The following is a 21,755-nucleotide window of genomic DNA, read 5'->3' on the forward strand; positions in this document are numbered from 1 at the left end:
TGGTAGTGGTGGCCAGCGGTGGCTGCCACCACCATAAGGATGGTGTTGGTGGCGTTTTTTTATTACGAAGGAAGAATGTCAAGAGGGGAATCGAGAAATATATTACCTTTGATAGTGATCATGCCCTTAAAATCCTAGTCTGGTCTACTTTCATTCCCGATCTTCTTAACCGGAAACTAGATGAGAACGTTGGCGGCAACAAGGGGACTTCCAACTAGCGGTGACGACGACATTTTAATTGGCGACAACAATAGGGGAACGATTTAGGGTTTCTCCCTATTTTTTCCTTCGGCTACTATTAGTGGTAATCAAATTGGAGAAGAAAAATATCTCCCATCAAATACATACACACATGCACACACTTGCTCTAATTTCCATAAGTGGCAAAAATGGATCTTAAACCACAACTCACCACAAGTACTTTCATAATATGACCAAAATCACCTGTACATACCAAAGACTAACAAAAATAAGCCTTCACTACTAAATTCGGAGGATATTTTATTATTTTAATATATTATGAAAATTTAAATAATTGAAAAAATACATACCGAAAATTTGGGGCTTTACACTTTATCAGCTCCCTTCAAATCTAATTTCGTCCTTTCCTCTACAGCGTAAGAATTTATTTGCAAAAGTTAATTTTTAAACATTATCAGTATCATATATATATATATATATATATATATATATATATATATATATATATATATATATATATATATATATGTGTGTGTGTGTGTGTGTGGGTGTGTGTGTATCAATTTAGCTTGAAAATATTAAGATAATTGATTAGAATATATGAATAATTATTGGAATATCAAAATACCACACACTTATTCTTTTCTTTTCTCGAAGCAAACATAGAATCATGTTGGTTATATTTGTATTTTATTTTAATATTATCACACTAAAACTTCATTCATCAATATTACACAAAATAATCCAATTAAAATTCACAAGTTATATCTAACTTCAATGTGCATATTGATCTGTGTCTAATCCTAATAATTTTTCAAATTCTACATACCCACAATCCACGTTAATATATTCCACTTAGTTTGAACACTACGCATCCCTTCGAATATACCTTTTAAAAATCCCTAACCTCAAAGTAATTCAACTAAGTTTTCAAGCGACTGAATTTCAAAAAGAAAAACAACAGAGAAATAAAAACTTGCAAGTCATGGAAAACTTTGTCCCATTTTTTTACTTGCATACTTTGATTTCACTTCATAAGATATTTTCTTTTTAGCTCTTTAACTTTCCCTATTTTGATTTCACTAACTCTTTTTTGAATGTCCACTTTTTTAAAACTCTTATTTATAAACATGTATAACTAAAACAAATAGACTTGATAAGTATTGTGGAACCCATATAAATCTCATCTAACATAATTCTTTCTGATCAAATCTGAGGTATTATACAATATGTGGATAGATTAAAACATCCTAAGGGGATACTGGCCGAACTTCAAAGGTCACATATTGGTTTCACTCCTGGCCTATATTTAACTAAAAAAATGCTTGGAAAATTAACTTCAAACTTTATTGGCAGACTATATAGTATAACAATTAATTACTAATAATACATTTTTAGGGGATTATTAAAACAAACAATGTTAAACATATTATATTCTTCAAACTATACAAGTTTACCTTTTTGGCATATGATTTCACTAAAACTAGAAAGCGACAAATGTATTATTACGTATTAGGTAAAATACAACCATAGAATTTGTTTCAAATTACTAATATAAATCTATAAACTATATTTTATTGTAACATTAGTAAAGCAAATGTTTTTAATTTAGACAAAATTTTCATCTAGCATGCATATCCTTAATTAAATCCCGTACCATACATTTATTTTACACAATGCTCTCATTGTATGCATATAAATAATTAAAATCATATAAAAGTTAAAGGAAAGGAACAATCTACCCCTCGGATAGTAGTGACAAGATTAAATCAATTACCGGTGGAAGCTTATGTTTGAAACTTTAGTTGATAATTGTTGGTTAACTAAACTTCATTACTAAATACAGTATGATACTTAACTGATGATGTCGGAGGACTATTCTTCTTAATGATCAAAGTGAATAATGCATCTACATCAGTTTTTTGATGCGGTTGAAACAACCTTATTCTAAATCTATCTATCTCTTATAAAGGAGGCCATTCAAAATCATGTGGTTAGAGATATTTTTTTTTCTAGAACCATATTAATTTGAAACCTACGTAACATTTTATATTCATTATTAATAGCATTTATAATATTTATAAATTTCCAATAAGTTTTGGCATTCTCTCACTATATATGTAACTATATTACTACACTTTTCTTATAAAAATCCTCATGTGGTTGAAGGTATTGTGATTCAACAAGATTTCATGTAGTTCAAGCATCTATGATTCAAATATTAGTAGTATTTCTCACAAAGAGCTTTCATGTAGTTCAAGCATTTACGATCCAGATATGTAGAGTTAGAGAAATGAGTTATGTCGCATCATTGGTAATTGTAATATAACTTTTTCCTTCAACCAACACACATGAAGATTTTCTATTCTTTCCTTATATTCAGTTTCTCATGTGATATTTATATGTAATTTTTGTGTACTACTCTATCTTGAATGTGACTCTCTGTAACAACTGGTAAAAATTGGTTAGAGTTCGGCGGTCAAATCACCATGAACCGCTATGCGCTAAGGACCAATTATTTGTAAAATTTATGTTATCATGTATATTAAAAATATTACATTCATAATTACCTTGCAAATGTCTCAAACTGCTCAAACCATTTATCGTTCAGAATAGAATCGAAAATTACCAAAAATTAAATTTATTGGTGACGTTAAAAATAAATTTTTGCATTAAGTATATTTGAGAGTTATGGATAGAAATTCGAATAGAATACGTTCTCATGATTCCGTGGATATAAAGAACGTCCAAAACGGAGATTGTATGAGGAAGTTACGTCTCTTTAAAGTTATAAAAATCAGTATTTATCTGATTTTTCTGAAACGAACCGTGCACTGTTTCGTTTGGAATCGCTACGAACCTCGTAAACTGTTTCTGAGCATGTTTTTGAATTCAGACTATGATCTATTATTTTATTATATTTTTATCATATTTTTAATCTCGTCGAAAGTCATATTCGTAAAATCTATCGAATCCGATCTTATTAATTGCGAAACTTTAAACACTAATTCCCGGAGTTTGGTATATCGGAATTTAATTTCGTCTGTATTTTTGGAATCACCACAACTGAGACAACAAGCAGGCATGTTTGGAAAAATTTCACGAGACGATACGATAGCACAAGTATCGAAAAAAGAGATTTAAATCATTAAAATACAAAGTATATATATATATATATATATATATATATATATATATATATATATATATATATATATATATATATATCAGTGTTGTAACAATCCCGATTAGGTCCCGATTAATCTCCGATTAATCCCTAGCCGCTACTCGACCGATTAGAGAGCGCCTATCGATTAATCCATGCATACAAAATGACTGAAACAGCAAAACCCGATGAAATTTTAATACTTTGAAGAAGTTATATCTCAATAGAAACTATTTTAGGTATGACTAGTGTTGTATTTATCATATTAACTTATTTTTTTTATGATATTAGTGGTATTTATGAACTTTTATATGATATTAGTCATATTTAATTTTTTAAAATCTAACAAATTAGCAATTAATGGTCCCTGATTAATCCTCCGATTAATCTCCGTCTAGCCGATTAATCCCTTAACCCCAGTCCACCGACTAGCTAACGTCGAGCGATTTTTACAACCTTGATATATATATATATATATATATATATATATATATATATATATATATATATATATATATATATATATATATATATATATATATATATATATATATATATATATATATATATATATATGTGTGTGTGTGTGTGTGTGTGTATGTGTTATAAAAAATATCTAACATATGTGCTTCCAAATGAAGCTACCCATTTTTCTCACATAAATCATTTCTTTCCCTCTACCCTAATCTCTCTCGTCTTCTTCTTTTTTTTCTTTGAAGGATCATCAAAACCCACGAGAAAAGGGTGGTACTCCGATCACTGGAAACACGAAGATTAAAGGGAGGAGGTTGTTGCCTACGTCCCAACCTCCAACACCTCTCTTCCTGTCAGAGAAGCTCCACCCAAACACCCCCATTTTCTTTCATTGCCAATGAAGAGGAAGGAAAGAACGATGGGCTTGTTGTAGATGTCGACTATAACCCATCCTGTCGAAGAAGCATCACCAACATCTCCTTTGTCCATTTGCTACCTCCAGCCGACAATTACAACCTTCGATGACGATTCACTGCCAAGAGAATCACGTAAGAAAAGTCGATTCCCTCGCCACCGCAGACGGAGATGATCGCCCCTACCTCCCTTCTATCGCGATTGCTAAACCACGACCGGACCACCACTTCTATTACTCTTGTTCGTTTCCTCTTACATCGATCATAATTCATTGTCGATCAGACGAGGATCGACAAATCTCCCACCTCTCTCGTTAGTGTGTTCGACCCGGATCAACCCCCTTCTCGTAATATCTTAGCCACTCCATAGATCCCCAGTTTTTTCCCTCCGATCGTCCAGTTCTTCATCGACCTGATGAAGACGACAATCCCCTTTCCACTTGTTTGTACCATTTGTCCAGATCGGTCCCTATAAATTGTTAATATGACTTAATCTGCCCTCCTTTGAGTACAAGATCAAATACCACCCTCGTTTGTAATGCTGACCCAAAATAAGCCCCATCTGTTTAAAGTTATGAGTGTGAGCAGAGCAAGTGGAGTTGTAACCTAGAGTGGTTTTACATGCGGGAGGAGATTATTCGATGCCCGAATGCTGCTTGCTTCGTGCTTTGTGGAACTCTTGATGATGGGAGTCAGCTACTAAGTGAATATGACGATATTCAGGAGGTAGACGGATGGCATCATAAGGAGTTCTTCAGCTGCTGATGGCAGAGAAGTGTGAGAACCTAGGAAGAGCCTAGAGGGTGACCTTTTTCAGATGAGTATGCTGATAGAGGAGAGTATTCGCAGGAGAGCGACCAGGTATGACGAGATTAGTGATTGAGGAGGTGGAGCAGCTATTTAGGAAATCTAGGATGATCCGTGTGGAAAGTATGGGTAGATGTGGCAGGTAGTATGGGCCCGTACTATTGAAAGCAGAGGACCCATACTCGATACAGGGAGAATTCCAGAGGTTCTAAGTAGCAGATTGGGAGGTGATCACATGGTTTGAGTACCATGATTCGTAGTAGATTGAGAGGAGATAACATGGTTCAAGTACCATGATTCGTGGCGGATAGTGCTTCTGGTTTTACCAGTTATCCCGTTGTGATTGATTAGACTGAGATCATACGTGATAGAGTGTGGGGCCAGAGGGCCATGTTGAGCGAGTTCAAGGGAGCATACCGTGAAAGAGAAATCGAGATAGTTTCCGGAAATTTTTTTGGTGAAACGCCAGTTGGAGTCGCAAGACTCGGGGATGAGTAGAAGATGGTGATTTATGGAGGATTACAGTCTGAATCGATCAATCGGCCGATAGAGGAGATGTCACTTTCTGCGACCAGAGTTGTGCTATTTCCATTTTCCGTGAGAAGCAGAAGGGATATTTAGACTTTCGGTTTTTGAGCTTGGGGATAAACCCTGTGGGGTAGCATTGGTTGCGATCTTCGCCGGACTATCTGGGCAGTTGTCTACCGCAAGGTAGTATTATAGTATGAAATGTGATGGGTTTTAGGTAAAACAAATAAACCAGAAACAATTCCTAAGTTCACATGCAACCTACTTTGGATCTATGTTTTAACTATTGAACATACAACTTTGAATTGCAAAACAAGAACCCTAGAGGAGAGAGGCTAATTTCGAAATTAACAAAGTAGGGTTTAGGAGTTACATACCTTTCAATTGTTATAGAAAACAATTGATAATCCTCTTGATCTTGATCTTGATCTTCTTGGAAGCTTAGCACCACAAATGTAATGCCTCTAATGGAATCACACCCAAGAACTAGCAAGAAGGAAACTTGGAGGAGAGAGGGTAGAGAGAGTATGCAATTTCGGCCTAGGTATCTTCCAAAGAATAGAGTGGCCGAAAATATGAGCCAGGAGGCTCGTTAAATAGCTGAGGGATCTAGGGTTTAGGGAAAACCCTAGTTATCCTTTGCTTAGGGCCTAAGCAAAACCCAAGGGCCTTATCTTGACCCCTTGGACGAAATCTCTAGGGTTTCCCCTATGAATTTCGTCCACCTCCTTCCAAGGGGGTTCTGGATCCTTCCACTCAATTATTAGTTAATTGCAAACTAGTCCCTGCACTTTATAATTAATTCTTTTAACCCCAAAATTAATTCTGATTTATTTCTGGCTAACTATTAATTAAACATAATGATTTCTAATTAATATATTAATCCATTAACATATTAATAAATCATTTACATATTAATTTATTAATCTTATAAATTAATATCTCTCCTTTCATAATTTCCTTGTCCAGTTGCTAGGTTGAGGGCAACCCAAAAGGACTGTGCTGCTATCAATTCAAGTACATACCAATTATAGTTATGGGCTTAGACATCTAATCCAACAGTCTCCCACTTGGATAAGTCTGTAACTATAATTGCTAGTATGCCTTCTAAATTTGACTAGCAAATTGTAGCTTCCAAAAGCTGTTGCCGAACTCTGACCCAGTCAGTTACATGTCCTAAGATAAGTGATCATATAATCCTTCGTTCTGCTAGATATCCCTAGACATAAGACATGGAATGTAATCAATCTTTTTGTCCAGAATCTATGTTTCCCGATTCCTGATTTGTGATGATGTAGGACTTCTAATTGAACACATCAATTTAGTCCTGGCTGGGCCCAGCACATAAGTCAACACCAAATCATCGAGGGGCCCACAGATATCGCTTTTCCGTTTAGGGCAAAAGGAACGAATAAACGTTGACTCATATGCTTGTATCTTTAACTCATCAAATTATACATGACAATACGTTTTATAACACCAAGTTACTGATGCGTTTTCGTATCACCAATGCATGACCGACTTGTAAATTACAACTCATATATCTTTGTTTCAAGATTATAAGATATTATCGTCTCAATATTACTCGTGATGAATTCCATGAAGTGATACTCTGAGCGAGGGTTTATCCAATACTCAAATCTCAATTTCTGAGTACTCATGAACATTACAGCAATTCTATTGCCATGTCTATCCTCAGACAATCTGCAATCCTATTCACGACAGTCTTAATTCACTACTTACTTCCAAAAGTACGAGCGACTGTGGAGTTTGAATAATTAAATTACCCGGGAAGTAAAACATGCAAAATATGAAACACAATAACGAACAATCGACAAAAGGCAGTAACCAAAATAATACATTATTATTTAATCATCAAAAGTCAATTACATTTACTTTGTTACAAGTTTCAGAACAAAACTAATCTAACTACTAAAACTAATATCATCTTTCAGTCCTATGCTCCGAGCATGCTGAATATGCTTAGCCCTACTCAGACCCTTTGTGAGGGGATCTGCTGGGTTATCTTCAGATGACACCCTCTTTACTATAAGATGGCCTTCTTCTACTCTATGTCTGATAAAATGGTACTTTTTGTCGATATGTCTGGTTTTACCATGATCTCTTGGTTCCTTTGTCAAGGCAACCGCTCCTTCATTATCGCAGAACAGTTCCATAGGCTCCTGGATGGTTGGAACAACTCCGAGATCTCCGATGAAGTTCCTCAACCAAGCTGCTTCTTTTGACGCTTCACTCGCTGCTATGTACTCTGATTCACAAGTAGAATCAGCCACCGTATCTTGCTTGGAACTTTTCCAAGTAAGTGCTCCTCCATTTAGTAAAAATACCCAGCCTGATTGAGAACGGAAGTTATCTCTATCCGTTTGAAAGCTGGCATCACTGTAACCATCTACTCTCAAAGTATCACTGCCACCAAGCACAAGGACCCAGTCCTTTGTCCTTCGCAAATACTTGAGTATATTCTTAACAGCTATCCAATGAGCTCTACCCGGGTTTCCCTGATAGCGACTGACCATGCTCAAAGCAAATGCCACATCAGGGCGAGTACATGTCATAACGTACATGATCGATCCGACAGCGGAAGCATAAGGTACACGACTCATGTCATCTATTTCAACATCTGTACTCGGGCATTGAGTCTTACTCAATTTGGTATTGCTCTGGATAGGTAGCTCTCCCTTCTTGGAATTTTCCATACTAAACCTCTTTAGTACCTTATCCAAGTATGTGCTCTGACTAAGTCCAATTAGTCTCTTCTTTCTATCTCTCAATATTCTAATCCCAAGAATATAGGCAGCTTCTCCAAGGTCTTTCATGACAAAACACTTTCCAAGCCAAGACTTAACTTCTTTCAAGGTTGGAACGTCGTTACCAATGAGTAATATGTCATCGACATATAACACCAGAAAAGTTACTATACTCCCACTAGCCTTGATATACACACAAAACTTATCTTCACTTCTAGAGAAACCAAACTCTTTGACTTTCTCATGGAAGCAAAGATTCCAGCTGCGAGATGCTTGTTTCAATCCATAAATGGATTTCTCAAGCTTGCACACTCTATTGGGAAACTTTGCATCAACAAAACCCTCTGGCTGATTCATGTAAACATCCTCAGCTAACTTCCCGTTAAGGAAAGCAGTCTTGACATCCATCTGTCAGATTTCATAGTCATGAAAGGCAGCTATGGCGAGCAATATCCTAATAGATTTAATCTTGGCTACTGGCGAAAAGGTCTCATCGTAGTCAACCCCTGGGGTTTGAGTGAAACCTTTTGCAACCAGTCGAGCCTTGAATGTATGTACATTCCCATCCATGTCTGTCTTCTTTTTGAAGATCCATTTGCACCCAACTGTCTTACGACCTGGTGCACTATCAACCAAATTCCAAACTTAGTTGTCATACATGGACTTAATCTCGCTGTCCATTGCCTCTTTCCACTTGGAAGCCTCTGGGCCTGCCATTGCTTCCTTATAAGTGACTGGTTCATCTAAGTTTACCAGTGTTCTGTCACTTATGAATGTGTCACCATCTGAAGTAATATGAAAACCATACAACTCAGGTGACACACTCACCCTAGTGGACCTTCGAAGAGGTAATGAATTAGCAACTGGTTCAACAGGAACTGTTTCCTCTGGTTGAGTGCTAGTGTCATCTAAGGTTCCTTCATTGGCTAACTCTTGAATTTCTTCAAGTTCAATGGTGCTCCCACTGTCCTCTTTGAATATAAGCTCCCTTTCTAGAAAGACTCCTCTTCGTGCTACAAAGACCACGTTTTCACTAGGCCTGTAGAACAAATATCCAAAAGACTGCTTTGGGTAACCAATGAAAACACATTTCTCACTTCTAACTCCTAGTTTGTCGTGAGTCTCTCGTCTTACGAAAGCTTCACAACCCCAGATTTTAATATGTGCCAACGAGGGAACTTTCCCCGTCCACATTTCGTGAGGTGTTTTGGCAACCTTCTTTGTAGGGACAAGATTAAGGATGTGGGTGGCTGTCTCTAAGGCATACCCCCAGAAGTGAATAGGAAGCGAAGCACGATTCATCATAGAACGAACCATGTCTAACAAGGTCCGATTACGCCTCTCAGCTACACCATTTAACTGTGGTGTCCTAGGAGGAGTCAATTGTGAGACTATCCCACATTCTTTCAGATAGTCGTTGAACTCGATACTAAGATACTCCCCGCCTCTATCGGATCTAAGTATCTATATCTTTCTGCCCAATTGATTTTCGACCTCATGCTTAAACTCTTTGAACTTTTCAAAGGTTTCTGACTTATGTTTCATCAAGTAGATATAACCATATCTGCTATAATCGTCAGTGAAAGTCACATAGAATCGATTAGCATCCCTTGTGGTTGATCTGAAGGGCCCACACACATCTGTGTGTATGAGATCCAACAGACCTTCACCTCTTTCACAAGACCCTGTGAATGGTGATTTTGTCATCTTTCCCAAAAGACAAGATTCACACATATCATCTGATTTTAGGTCAAACGATTCCAACACTCCATCCTTTTGGAGTTGGGCTATGCGTTTCTTGTTAATGTGTCCAAGACGACAATGCCACAAGCATGCCTTGTCTACACTATTAGACAAGTCAATATTAAGTACACTATTTCCTAAGCTATCAACACAAGTCACTGTTTCATACACACCATCACAAGGTAAAGCTTCAAACATGAAAACACCATTCTTATAAACAGAAATTGAGCCATTCAAATCATTAAAAGAATATTTAAAACCTTGTCTGAACAATGCATGAAATGAAATAATGTTTCTCGTAATCTCAGACGAATAGCAACAATTTATCAAATCTAATCTAACATCATTACTAAGCAAAAGCTGATAAACTCCGATCTTGGTTACTGGTGAAGACTTTCTGTTTCCCATGATCAAGTTTATCCTTCCTCGCTCTATCTCCTCACTTTCCTTTAGCCCCTGCATATTAGAACATATATGAAAACCACATCCTGTATCAAGGACCCATGAACGAGAAGATAATGAGTAATTAGCAGAAATAGTGTAAATACCTGCCGAAGATGGCTTCACTTTTCCATCCTTGATATCTTGCAGATATTGTGGGCAAGATCTCTTCCAATGCCCCTTTTGATTGCAGTAAAAGCAAATGGCCTCTTTTGGATCAGAAACATGGGGAGTGGAACCATTGGGCTTAGCTTTTGGGCCATTACTAGACGACCCAGCTTGAGCCTTGCTCTTCCAGTTTTGCTTGGGAGGACCTTTCCTCTTTTTCCCCTTTCCCTGTCCAATAGCCAACACAGGGGCACTTGCAGGCGTGGAGGGTATACTTTTACCCTTCATTCCTGCTTCAGTTGTCTGCAACAAGTTGTGCAATTGGGCCAAAGTCTGCTCAGTATTGTTCAAATAGTAAGTTAGAATAAACTGACCATAACAATCAGGTAGTGAGTTCAAGACCATGTCAATGGCCAATTCCTCATCAAAGTGAATGTTGAGCTTGACCAAACTCTCTATGTAGCGTTGCATTCTTTGCACATGTGACACAACCGACTCCCCTTCTTTCATCTTGCAAGCCATGAGTGACTTGACTACTTCAAACTTTTCTTGACGAGCTCGCTTATGGTACTTTTCCATAAGGTCCTTGTTCATCTCGAAAGGCCAGTAGTCCTCATAGTACCTTTACAGTTCTGGGGACATGGTTGCCACCATGATGCACGCCACTTTGGTAGCATCATCGTAATGTTTCTTGTAGGCAGCAAGATCTTCAGGACTAGCTTCAGACTCATCAAGCTCTTTGAGCTCCTTTTCAAGAACATATTCTTTGTTCTCAAAACGAAGCGCCATCTTGATGTTGCGCATCCAATCGTTATAGTTTGAGCCATCCATAACGACTTTGGAGCAGATATTGAGCAAAGAGAAGTTTTGGTTGGAGGAGGATGAAGCAGAAGTGTTTCCAGGAGTAGATATCTGAAAAGAAAGAAAGTTTTAGTTAGATTTCAAGATACCTCAATATAGTAACCCAAAGATAAAATATCAAGGTTAGGATCCAACTATGAAGATTTACAACTTAGAAATGGGATGCCGAGATCCAAGTGTAAATTTCATAAAGGTAGGTGAATGACGATTCACCAATTCCACCATTAGACGAAACAAACGAAGTGAAATTCCTAATTCTTTTGAGATACATTGAAACTATTCAATGGCATGTTTTAATCTCAGATTATTCTCTTCTATTTGTGACTGGGATGCGAGGATCACAAACAAGATGTGAATAACCATGCAAATGTGCTTGGTAACCTCATTGTCTTTATCATTAACTATTGATGTGCTGGTAAACCACACACGCTCCATCAAAATGACAATTATGAGATACCCATTACTACTCTTTATTAGTGCCTTTTAGTGTGCTGGTTAACCACACACACTCCACTAACGACCAATAAAGCATAATGTGCAATTTCATGGATTAGCATACTTTTCACATTTTTCCTAAAGTAACTAGAGTTGGGATTTTGTAAAATAATGTTCTAGTACTTTCTTTAATAACATTATACTTTTAATGAGATGTAGTTGTCCTATCAAACCCGTTCTGCTAACGACCCTCCACTAATCAAGGAAGCGGTGGGTGAGAGTGGACACCCATTAAACTACCATTTTATAGGCAGTTTCCTTATACCCCACTTATAGACTAGCTTCGTGAATGAGGCATACTAGCGATTTGACTGACCATATTCTTATACATATATAATATTAAACATTTAATCATAATACATATATAAGGTGTGTTTTAAAACTTTTTAAAACTTCAAGGTTTATATAAATTTCGAAATTCAAACTATTAAATTTAAATTTAAATAAACCAATTAACTAGATTTAATATTTATCTATTAATTAACTTTTAATCAATTTATTAAATCTTGTAAGGATTATCTAATCAAATTAATCAATTAATTTAATCCTAATCCTTATCCCTCTAAATTTCAAAAAATATGGTAAGGATAATTATCCAATTAATCTAATCAAGTAACAATTATCCAAAACAAGAAACCCTAAAACTTCTAACATATTTCGAAATTTACAAGGGAGGAATTTCGATTAGGGTTCTTTGGAGGCTAGGGTTTTCGAAAACCCTTCAATCCAAAACCCTAATTGAGAAAATTTGGCCTTTAGGGTTTAATGGCTATAAACCCTAATTTGCAATTCAACTATTATAACAATTCAATTTAAAACAAACAATGGCTCTCATACCACTGATGGGTTTTAGGTAAAATAAATAAACCAGAAACAATTCCTAAGTTCACATGCAACCTACTTTGGATCTATGTTTTAACTATTGAACATATAACTTTGAATTGCAAAACAAGAACCCTAGAGGAGAGAGGCTAATTTCGAAATTAACAAAGTAGGGTTTAGGAGTTACATACCTTTCAATTGTTATAGCAAACAATTGATAATCCTCTTGATCTTGATCTTGATCTTCTTGGAAGCTTAGCACCACAAATGTAATGCCTCTAATGGAATCACACCCAAGAACTAGCAAGAAGGAAACTTGGAGGAGAGAGGGTAGAGAGAGTATGCAATTTCGGCCTAGGTATCTTCCAAAGAATAGAGTGGCCGAAAATATGAGCCAGGAGGCTCCTTAAATAGCTGAGGGATCTAGGGTTTAGGGAAAACCCTAGTTATCCTTTGCTTAGGGCCTAAGCAAAACCCAAGGGCCTTATTTGGACCCCTTGGACGAAATCTCTAGGGTTTCCCCTATAAATTTCGTCCACCTCCTTCCAAGGGGGTTCTGGATCCTTCCACTCAACTATTAGTTAATTTCAAACTAGTCCCTGCACTTTATAATTAATTCTTTTAACCCCAAAATTAATTCTGATTAATTTCTGGCTAACTATAAATTAAACATAATGATTTCTAATTAATATATTAATCCATTAACATATTAATAAATCATTTACATATTAATTTATTAATCTTATAAATTAATATCTCTCCTTTCATAATTTCCTTGTCCAGTTGCTAGGTTGAGGGCAACCCAAAAGGACTGTGCTGCTATCAATTCATGTACATACCAATTATAGTTATCGGTAGATGTGGCAGGTAGTATGGGCCCGTACTACTGAAAGCAGAGGACCCATACTCGATACAGGGAGAATTTCAGAGGTTCTAAGTAGCAGATTGGGAGGTGATCACATGGTTCGAGTACCATGATTCGTAGTAGATTGAGAGGAGATAACATGGTTCAAGTACCATGATTCGTGGCGGATAGTGCTTCTGGTTTTACCAGTTATCCCGTTGTGATTGATTAGACTGAGATCATATGTGATAGAGTGTGGGGCCAGAGGGCCATGTTGAGCGAGTTCAAGGGAGCATACCGTGTAAGAGAAATCGAGATAGTTTCCGGAAATTTTTTTGGTGAAACGCCGATTGGAGTCGCAAGACTCGGGGATGAGTAGAAGATGGTGATTTATGGAGGATTACAGTCTGAATCGATCAATCGGCCGATAGAGGAGATGTCACTTTCTGTGACCAGAGTTGTGCTGTTTCCGTTTTCTGTGAGAAGCAGAAGGGATATTTAGACTTTCGGTTTTTGAGATTGGGGATAAACCACGTGGGGTAGCATTGGTTGCGATCTTCGCCGGACTATTTGGGCAGTTATCTACCGCAAGGTAGTATTATAGTATGAAATGATCATCAGTGGAGACTGCGATGGTCAAGGACAAGGATATACCCTATTTGAGTATAGTAGGGCATATGTTAGCAGCAGTGTCGGGTTATCAAAAGGAGTATGTTGGTTGGGGAGTCGAAGATGAGGAGTGTGATAGTTCATTAAATTTCCGACTAAGAGTTACGACTACTACGTGACAGATGAGATGTCTGGTAGTGTGTCAGTATGAGATTTGAATGACGTTGGGAGACCGGTCGAGGAATCAGAAACGAGGTGCGTAATAGTGCATTATTTCCAGATTGAGAGTCAGGACTATGTCGGGACAGTTGGAGTATCCAGCGGTGTGTCGGTCTGAGGCATTCAACATGACTAGGGGCAGTCACATTGGGAAGTTTGAGGATTTTATCTGAGATTCGGGATGTTTGGAGTTGCTTTGTCCCTATCGGGAAGATCATCGAGTGTTCTGTGGTACTTTCCAAGAGTAAGTGTGATGTACCTGGTGAAACAGTCTGTAGAATAGATGGTTGGTGTGCCAAATGGTGATGGTTCGAGCCCTGAGTGGGGGAGAACCAGGTATTTTATTGAGGATATCAGAGATTTGTTCAACATCGGTTAGAGGACCGGATATGGTGACCTGCGGTAAGGTTACTTGAGACCAGGATTATTGGTGGTCGAGGCGAGGTGCAGAGCGAGATAGTGCATGTTGTACGTGTTCAGGAAGGGATGAGTATCTCCACGGCAGGTTGTCGTTGGTCAGAGACCTTGTGGTGGATAGGAATTCTTCGAGGATGTGATGGTAAATTCTAGGTGGTTGGCTCGTAAGGATAGTTTCGGCGGTTGAAAATTTTGGATCATTTTGAGACTTGAGTTATGAGATGGCGAGTAGTGTATCAGGTGTCTATGGTTCCGGTGGGAGCCCTTTCAGCTAATTGACATCAAGCGGGATTATCTGAGAATGTGAATTGCAGCGACAAAAAAATGTTTTTGTCGACGACGGTCGTCAGGAGTAGTGATGCTTAGCCTGGGTGGGTGTGTGCACCTATCTATATTGGGACGCGAAGCGTGAGTTAGTGAACGTAGTGAGGTAATGACCTGAGGATAAGATTGTGGGGCGATAACATAGGGTGTTGTGATACTGCGGGGAGCCATAGTAATCACTAGTCAGAGAGAGGGTGTTGTGATACTACGGGGAGTCGTAGTACTCACTAGTCAGAGAGACGGTGTTGTGATACTGCGGGGAGCCGTAGTACTCACCAGTCAGAGAGAGGGTGTTGTGATACTGCTGGGAGTCGTAGTACTCACCAGTCAGAGAGAGGGTGTTATGATACTGCGGGGAGCCTTAGTACTCACTAGTCAGTGAGAAGGTGTTGTGATACTACTGGGAGCCGTAGTACTCACTAGTCAGTGAGAGGGTGTTGTGATACTGCGGGGAGTCGTAGTACTGACTAGTCAGTGAGAGGGTGTTGTGATACTGCGGGGAGCCATAGTACTCACTAGTCAAAGAGAGGGTGTTGTGATACTGCGGGGAGCCGTAGTATTCACTAGTCAGGGCATGACTCAGGGGAGTTCCTAGGCTTGTGTAGTATTCTGGTGGTTGGACCAGGGGCGAGACTGGGGTCTCCATATTTTTCGAGAATCGTTATATTCTGAGTTAAGTTGTGGTTATCGCAATAGAAAGGAATTGGAGAAGTAATGCACGCTTGGGTTGCGGGTCATGGGTCATGAGTTGAGTACTTCATTGGGACGAGTGGTTCCAATTCTGTGTCGGACCAGACTCGCGAGTTTGAGTTTGGCTTTGGTGGTGTATTGAGTAGGCGAATGAGATTCCGTATTCAGAGATGAGTTTCATTTTGAGGGGTATTGTGTGTCATCTGATGTCTTAGACCTGAGTGGGTCAGTTCGTTGGTATGGGAAGGACCGAGAAATGCTTGGAACTAATGAGTAGTTGACGACAGAGGTCGAGAGTGAGAAGATTTCCATTGGGATTGTAGTATTCTCTTGGGGTAAAGCGGACTTCATGACTTGTGTGTCACAATGGGCCAAGATAGTTGTTGTGAGAAGGAAGTCAATGAGACGTTTTGGGGTATGCAACGGGTAACCTTTGGAGGTTCGACTGTGGGGTCAGGAGTTGACCTAGTACCCAGTGTTGAAAGGGATATTGGAGAGGAAGCTGGGGCTTATGATTTTAGATGTCGGAGGACACTTTTGAGCGAGCGTGATTATTTTTTTATGTCTGAGGACAGAGTGTTGAAAGCTCATTGTTCAGTTGGGTTCCGATAGCAGTATAATGGATGAATCCCTGGTGAGATGTGAATACTTTCGCTCCTTGGAGTATGATATGGATCGCTTAGTATGTCTGGTTTGTGTGATTGGTGGCAAATTTTTGGGCTTTGACTTGTTTCTAGCAGTCGCAACGAGAGAATTAGAGGGGCAATGAGTAGTTTTCAGGGTCTGTTATTCAAGGAGCGAATAACATGGTGATAGCTGGAGAGGGTGGCCTGGCAGTGATACATGCCACTAGAGTTTTCGGATTCTGGAGAGTCAGGAGGGGTATCGTAGCGGCAGAAGGGTATGTCCTCTTCCGGGTTTGGGAGTTCCTATTTGGGTTCAGGTTTCCATGGAGGAAGTTAATTGTGTGATATGAGATCCTTTCGGTGGTACTTTTCGGGTTGTTGGGTTCAATCTATGTGGCGTTGAGAAGCGATTTCGAGGGCGAAATCTAATTCAATTGGGGGAGAATTGTAACATCCAGATTTTCAGGTGCATTAATATGTGTTTAACATTGAGATTCATGAAGTGACTCGGCGAGTTGTGAGTCCAAATCGTCGAGTAGAGTCGGGTTGTCCGTGTGACTTTAATGAATGAACTCGACAAGTCAGTGAGTCGACTCGCCGAGTAGGTGCTGGGCATAGAAACCCTAATTTCCTGGGGTTAGGGCCTATATAAGGGAACTTATAGCCCCATTTGCGCCTCACTAGTTACCCTACACCCCTGAGAGCAAACCCTAATCGCCATTAGGGCTAGAGAGTGAGTGAGGAGCTAATTTGAGTGGTTTTGTGCATCCTTTGAAGGAGATTTGGAGAGCTTGGTGTATTTGATCACATAGGGGCTGTAGATCCAGAGTTCTTCAGTGGTGAGCTTCAGTGCAAAGGTAAAAAGCTCCTATCTTGACCTTTCCTTTGTGAGATCTTAGTTTAGGGAGATTTTGAGGGTTTTCTCCCATCCATTCTTAGCAATGAGTTGTTTGAGATTTTCATGAGGTTGAAACCTCAGATCTGGGCTGTAGAAGGACTTGAGAGACCAAAGATCCAAGCTTTATTGAGCTAAAGTCTAACTTTTGTGCATCTAGCCCTTGTGGGAGCATGCATTGGCATTATGAGTCTTATATGCCATGTTTAAACGTAAAGCTTGCAGCTTTACGTGACAATCGACCCTTAGGATGGTAGATCTAGTGTTTGGAGTGATGGATCTGCCTTAAATCGTCTGAATGAGGAATCTGATCGAAGGGACTCGCCGACTCCATGGCCGGACTCGATGAGTCGGTGAGGGTTTGTCCCGATGGGTTGATTGTGCGATAACTGGGCGAGTTTGGGGTCAACTCGACGAGTTGAGCTGGACTTTCTTGAGACTTCTGAGGAAAAGAGGGTACTCGACGAGTTTCAAGAGTGCACTCGACGATTCAGGTCAAACGTGGACTGTTGGCTTGAGTTTGACTTTTGTTGACTTTGGAGTTCTGGTCAACATGAGTAATAGAGGCCATAGAGGGGTAAAATGGTCTTTTATCCACTTCAAAGAGTTAGAGAGAGAAAGAATAGCCTTCGGTTATTTGAGTCGTGAAAAGAGTATTAATTAGAGATATCTACCCTATGTGTTAGGCGATGGCTAGTTCGAGATTCGAGTGCGAGGATGCTTGCTTGCTATCGAGGTGAGTCTTCTCACTATACTTTACCTAGAGTGGTATGTATCTGTGACCAGAGGGTTTTATTTGTTTATTTGAGTACTGTGATATTACTGCATTATGTCTGTGTGATTTATGCTACGTGTTATTCAGAGTTTACAGAGTTAGGACCAGAGGGTCCACAGAGTTAGGACCAGAGGGTCCACAGAGTTAGGACCGGAAGGTACATCATAGTTGTGGGACTGGAGGGTCCCACTAAGATACATTGACCAGAAGGTCTTACAGAGTTATATCCTCAAGTGGCTAATGTGTTGTATGTAGTATTTTGGGGAACTCACTAAGCTTCGTGCTTACCGTGTTATGTGTTATGTGTTACAGGTTTTTCTCAGGATCGCGGGAGGGCATCGGCTAGATTGTACACACCAGAGAAAGAGTTATGTTTTGAGGATCCTGAATTATTAATCAATCAGTTATGGAGTTGTGTTTTTATAAATTAAATACATGAGATTTTTGTGATATGTGTTATGAGAATTATGCGATTTTAAATGAAAATTTTATTTGAAAATTTACGGTATTACAGAAATTATTAAGATAACATAATCGATCCCTTACCACACACTTAAATGATACACCATCCTCGTGTATTAAAATAAAACAAATTAATTAGAATTAACTCTCATAGGATAGAAGTGGCGAGATCGATCTCTTAGTGTTTAGGCATTTGTTTGATCTCTTATGCACTTGTTGGCATTTTTTGTGATAAAATTATTGGATAAATATCTTTTCTTCTTTTGGTTCATCATCGACACTTGGAACCAACGATTTACTCATGAAAGTTATGCGTTCCAACTACATTATATAATCTCAACGCAATTTACTAATTTGCGGCGCTATTTCTCGCCGAAATATATTTGTTTTCGATTTAGTAGAGTTTTCGACGAGATTGTAGTATTCTCAGCGCGATTTGTAATCTAGTGCTCTTGATAGTAAAGTTGTCATCATTAACCAAATCCCACTATCACTTGTCCCAACACATTCCTAACCATGTCCCCTCCATAAAATACCTAAGCTCTATGAAATGAGAAATTTCTACACCCTAACTAAGCTTACGAGACTACTCCCAAACCCATTTACCATCTTGAGAACGATCCCTAACTATTGGGGTTTCTTTCCACTGGAAAAAGTGTTTAAAACCAAAGGGCCAAAGAAATTCCACACCATGTATTTTCAAAAACAAGTACTATTGGGGTTTCTTTCCACTTGAAAAAGTCTTTGAAACCAAATGGCCAAAGAAATTCCACACCATGTATTTTCAAAAACATGTACTTACATCATGTCCCATTTTACAATAAGCATTGGAAAAAGGGATTACTCATTTCTTATGCATAACACACCACAAATTACATATAGAGCTCAATACCCCACCGCTCAGTTGTGAAGATCCGGACCAAAAAAACAACAAGTCTCATGCAACGCTTTATCAACCTTTTACCCACGGTGCATTTGGTTATGTAAGGAACCACCATCTCTATTCTTGTAAAGGAGAGTTGTTAAAACAAGCAAACTACCAATTCCTATCCCACCGTGATCCTTTGGAGTAATGAGTTCCAAGCCACCCAATGTATTTTTCGGGCCCTAACTTCATAACACCAAATTAATTGAGCTCTGAGTGATTCAAGTAGCTTCTTAACTTGCACCGACATAAAAAAGACATGAAGTAAATACCCAACGATCCAAGGACATGTGATAAAATCATAGCTCGACCCATATAGACAATATTTCCATTTTCGAGGTAGAAAGTTTCTTTTTACACCGATCTATAATACCTTGCCAACTTCGAACACGAGCCATATTTTCAACAACCGAAAGACCCAAGTAACCAAACGAAAGTTTCCCCGTGGCACAATCGGTAACTCTACAAAATTGATGGCTATTTTGGTGACCTTTCTAATTGTTTTTTTTTTAATCTTTATTGTAATTGGGTTTACCTAATTTGTCTTTTTCGAAATAAATATTATATGTTAATAAACGTATTTATAAAATATATAATATATAATATTTTTTCAACTAATTTGATAAACCAAAATAATAACATTTTTATTCTATTATAACACTTATGGAATGATGACATGACTTTTTTTTTCTTAATAACGCTAAACAGCTTTTGATAACATGCATTGTTATCTCACTCTAGAAGTACAAATGAAAAACCGGTATCAAAAAACCAAAACGCCAATATAGTAAAGTGAATAAGTCTTCTATAGGGCCACATAAAGGCCCACATTACATATGCCCAGAAGATTCTATTCAGATCACGCCTAATAGTTCCAGCTAGAGTCGATGCCAATCTATTTTCGCTTTTTCCACACTAAGATGACACAAACTTTATACCAAATTAACCACCTTTCCAACTTTTGAGCTTTTTGTGTTTAAAACTTTGACTATTGAACAAAAATACATCATTTTTTATAAAACACACTAATTTTAAAAACCAATCTTCGTATTATCAGTTATATTTGTCGGTGTGATTCTCTATCATAAAAAGGCATTTGAGAAAAAAAAAATGAAATCACATCATGCGGTATGGAGGCGCATTAAGTTGGAGTGGAGCACGATCATGCCTAACATCATCTCTAATGACTTCTGCAAAAACCATTTTCTCTTCGTATTTGGAATTTGAAGGAACCTTTCATTTTCAAACCTACCCACCAAATTTGGAAGGATTTCTTCAAATATGGAAACACACTGTTAATTCATCAAAAAATTTAATTTAACTTTTCAACTATTCTGGTTATTGAGATTAAATATTCATTGATAATTTAATAAGAAAAAGTATATAAATGAGTTAATATCCCATTCAATAATAATAAAAAAATCATCTATAGCATACGAGGCATAACCAGCAAAAATGAAAGAAAACTATAATATTAGTTCAAATATTATAACAAAGCTATGGTTAAAAAGAAACAAAACATATGTTCAAAGTGAAATATTACACCAAAGGTAAAATTCCAAAGAAACCAAAATACAAACGGTCAAAATTTTATTTTATTATTCATAAGTGTCATACTGTTAGAACTCATCATTAATATTATATATCACCTATCATACCACTTGTTAACCTATTAATTACTAATTTCAATTTTCAAACTTTAAATTTTCACTCTAATTACATTAAATTAATAATTGATTATTAATTTCAAATTTTAAATTTTAAATTTTCCACTCTAATTACATTAAATTAATAATTGATTATCCATTTCAAATTTCAAATTTCAAATTTTAAATTTCCCACTCTAGTTAAATTAAATTAATAATTGATTCTTCATTTTAAGTTTCAAATTTTAAATGTTCTCACTCTAATTTTATTAAATTAATAACATTAAATTAAAAAATAAAATAAAATTAATACAAATAATAAGATGATATAACTTCACGTATTTATTTAAATCAACGATTATAATTTTATATAACTTAAAAATTATCTATTAAGTAATAATTTATTTAAAATAATTGATTGATAAATTTGATTTTTTAATATGAAAGTTTAATTAATTTTATAACCGTGGTTCTCACGGGTTATAAACTAGTGCTT

Source organism: Lactuca virosa, chromosome 2, assembly GCF_052849685.1.
Source record: "Lactuca virosa cultivar CGN04683 chromosome 2, Lactuca_virosa_CGN04683_v6, whole genome shotgun sequence".
Classification (NCBI taxonomy): domain Eukaryota; kingdom Viridiplantae; phylum Streptophyta; class Magnoliopsida; order Asterales; family Asteraceae; genus Lactuca; species Lactuca virosa.